The following is a 4,041-nucleotide window of genomic DNA, read 5'->3' as shown; positions in this document are numbered from 1 at the left end:
TATGTCATTATTTGTCTATCATAATTTTAATTACCAACTTCTGACTATTTACTTACCTGATCCTGTTCCATAAAAAGGGCCAAGTACTGGGGATCACATGCTTATCCATAAATAATTATGCCCTCCACTCAGTATCAGAAAGGCTTGGGGGTAATGCTGAGTTCTAGCTGGCTCTAAGAAATCTGGGTAACTATCTTCCCCTAGCTCTGCCTCTTTTTGAGGTGGCGACACCTATCCCTTCATGTAACTCTAGGAGTTTAAAGTGTGTCAGCCAAACTTCTGATGTCTCAGTCCCCAACCCAATATAAAAACTCTACCTTTCTTTTCATTTCTATTGTGCTTCAATAAAAGGAGGAGGAGGAGGAGGAGGAAAAAGAAGAAACTGAGTTCCTCAGGGGTTGCTAGGTGGCTCAGTGGATTGAAAGACAGACCTGGAGATGGGAAGTCCTGGGTTCAAATTTTATCTCAAATACTTCCTAGCTATGTGACCCTGGGCAAGTCACTTAATTCCAATTACTCAGTCCTTACTGTTCTTCTGCCTTGGAACTGATACTTAGTATTGATTCTAAGACAGAAGGTAAAAGATTTTTTTTTAATTTACTCACAAGAGAATGGTATAATTGTATACAGGGGAAAAAAATAAACTCAGCTATACCAAAACATTGGGTATGTGATAGATACCTATAGCTATTTCCCAGACCAAGCAGCTACACATCTTAATTCACCAAGCAAGACAAAACCCAGGAGTACAAACAAGCACAATTATGGCACTCAGGGAATCATATATTTTAAAATTATATGGGGGAAGTGTTGGGAGAGGCAGCAAGGTGGCTCAGTGGATTGAGAACCAGGCCTTGAGTGGGAGATTGTAGGTTTAAATCTGGCCTCAGACACTTCCTAGTTATGTGACCCTGAGCAAGTCACTTGACCCCCATTGCCTACCCTTACCACTCCTCTGCCTTGGAACCAAAACACAGTATTGATTCTAAGACGGAAGGTAAAGGCTTACAAAAAAAAAAAAAAAAACTACATGGGATTTTGGTGGCTCTCTAGTTCAGCCCATACCCCAAAAGTGGTATCTACTACAACATACTCACTAAATGGTCAATAATCATGAAGGTGTTTTTTTTTTTTTGCTTAAAGTCCTCCAGGGAGAGGTGTACTATTACCTTCCCTAGCAGCCCATCTTACTAATGGAGAACTCTAATTGTTAGGAAGTTTATCTTGATATAACTCTGGATTCCATAAGACTCTGCTAACTGGTGAGGAGAATGACAGTGAACCATCAGCATGAGGAAGTGTTAAAAGGAGTGCTTGAGAGCGGAAAGACCTTCTTTTCTGCCTTGAAAGAGAAAACAAGTGGGAAGAAATCTCCCAGGAGACATCTGGAGGGAGAGAGAGATAAAACTTTGGGAAATGGCAGGCATATAGAGGAGCTGGTGCCTCAACATGTCATTGATTTCCAACAAGCCTTCATAAAGACTTAAGGGAATATTCCCCTTGGGTATAATCAGGGAGTGAAGCACAACTATCTCCTCCCCAGTGTAAGAGTTCGTGCCTTCTTTATTTTCTGTCATATTCTTTACAGTATAACTTCTCTGATTTCTGTTGAGGTTTTTTTGGTATTATAGCTTGGGTTGTTGCTAGTCACTACTCAACAGCCTTTGTATGTACCTAACACTTGGTGGGAAGGAACCAAGCCTGGGGATCTAAGCTTGGTGCTCCTTTCCTTTTTGGGGATAGTGATCAGGAAAGTGTCTTGCTCCCAAAAAAAATCATTTTTCTGATATTTAGCAATATTTAGGGGAGCAGATAATTCCAATTTAGTACTCCCCTCCTGGAACAGAGCAATTACTCTTTGTAGCCCCTTCTCCTGATCACTTCCAGGAAGAAACAAGTCTCCTTTGGGAGAGGGATGACCAAGATTCGGTGCTATCTATCAAAGACTCTCTGTGAGCCTAATCAAACAGATCTGTGGGGACATACACATAATCTATATGGGTAGCACACACAGTCAACACATACATACACACATACATTCCAACATTGCCATTAAGCCTACATTGCCCGTGATTCTGCTTTCTGGTGCAAAACAAGAATATAATCCCCTCTTCCATGGGGCAGCCCTTCAAATACTTGACTAGAGCTACGTTGTTACTCTCCTCCCCCATATCTTATCTTTTCCAAGCTAAACATCCCCAGTTCTTCCAACCAATCATGCTTAGAAAAATTTTGTCCACCCAAAGAGTTCCCAGACGGGGCTTCATGCTGAAGGTGCTGGTCAGCTCCTTCCTTTTTCATTTCCCCATAGGTTCTCACTTTATCCTGGTCATGTAGCATTTTTTTTTTTTTAATGCACACTAGAATTTGGCTGCACAATTAAGGTTTTATTTTATTTTACCTTTCAAGAAAGGAGTTGGCGGAAAGGAGTAACAAAAAGTCAGCTGACTCTAAACTATTTTGGTTCCTCATTTTCCTCATTTCTCTTTCTCAATAAAAGTTAGTCTCCCCAGTATTGTATAATAACCCCCCACATTACCTCTCTCCCAGGAAACATATTCATTTGTACCCCCACCAAAATTAAGAAGCTTCTTTTTAAAATTAGATTTTAATTTTATTTTTCAGTTCTGCATTATCTCTATCCACCTTTTCACTCTCATCTCCAATTAAAAAAGCAAGAAAACAAAAGCCCTATTACAACAAATTTCCACATTGCCCACATCCAAAAAATAATATATCTCAAACCATAATCTGAAATCATCACTCCCCTACCAGGAAAGGGGTAGCCTTTTCATCTAAGTCCTCTGGAATTGTGATTGGCCATTATGAGAATCAGAGTTCATAAATCTTTCAAAGCTAGTTGTCTTTAAAATATTGCTGTTATTGAATAGATTTTTTTCCTGGTTCGGTTTGTATAAGACTTCCTATGTTTCTCCAAAACCATCTTCATCATTTCTTGTAGCACAACAGTTTAATGAAACTTCTTAATGTCAACAATACAAGTATCTCTCCCTCTTCCTATGTATAGAAAGTCCTCCTGAAACTAGTCTGAACAAACAGAATTTCTAGATTCAGTTTGGAGAAAAGAGTAAGACAGAGCTAGAAAAAAGAATAGCATTAACTACCAGTTATAAAAGGTACTTCATTTCATAAAAAGTCCAAAAGAGGCCCTGAGATAAAAGGAAGTCTTAAGCAAAGAGCCTTGTTGGAATCACATGGGCCTGGCAGTGAGCCTTGTTGTTTTTTAAAACATTGATTCATCTGTGAGGTTTAAAAAAAATTTTTTTTTCAGTAAATGACAATGCATTTCAAAGCAGACATATTTTTCTTAATGTAACTAGCTAGTTCTTAAAATGTTAATGGACCAATAGCTATAAAATCATTTTCCTTTAGGTTTTGAGCTGTAATCTTTAAATTATAGGCCTAGAACAGCAATAATGGAATATGTGATAAAAATACCACCCCTCTACAAGGCTATTATGGTACTAAAAAGATATGTGATAGGTCACCTCTACAGACTACATTAACCCTTTTAAGGTAATTACCGGGCAATGAGCACATCTCCCATTTTGGTTCAAAAAAATCTTCCCATCACTTTACCAAAGCAAGAGACAATAAAATATATAAGAACTGAAATAATCCTTATTTGTCAATTGATTTTAAGAGAATCAGTCCAGATTACAAAATTATTAAACAAAACATAGCCACAAATCTCTTTATAAGTAAATATATGAACATCATTCTTTAGTGCCTGATGCTAGAGGAGCAGATGGCGAGATCATAGATTCTGCAACAGTACAGGTGTGGCACACAAAAATCAAGGGTAATGAAATTAAAGATTTCCACTCATGAAGTAAAGAAGCCTTGGGACTACAAATCCCAATTCTTTTTAGAAATTGTACATCTTTTCCATGGGATTTTATAGGATGGGAATAGAAAGAATGTTGGGGCCAGGAGCAGATGCTCTATTATATCCAAACTCAGTAGATTTTCATGGAACTTGAAAATGAAACATCCTTCTTCAAGGCCTTAGAGGCTATA

The sequence above is a fragment of the Gracilinanus agilis genome, chromosome 2 (assembly GCF_016433145.1).
Source record: "Gracilinanus agilis isolate LMUSP501 chromosome 2, AgileGrace, whole genome shotgun sequence".
Taxonomy (NCBI): Eukaryota; Metazoa; Chordata; class Mammalia; order Didelphimorphia; family Didelphidae; genus Gracilinanus; species Gracilinanus agilis.
Note: the sequence above shows the minus strand (reverse complement) of the source record.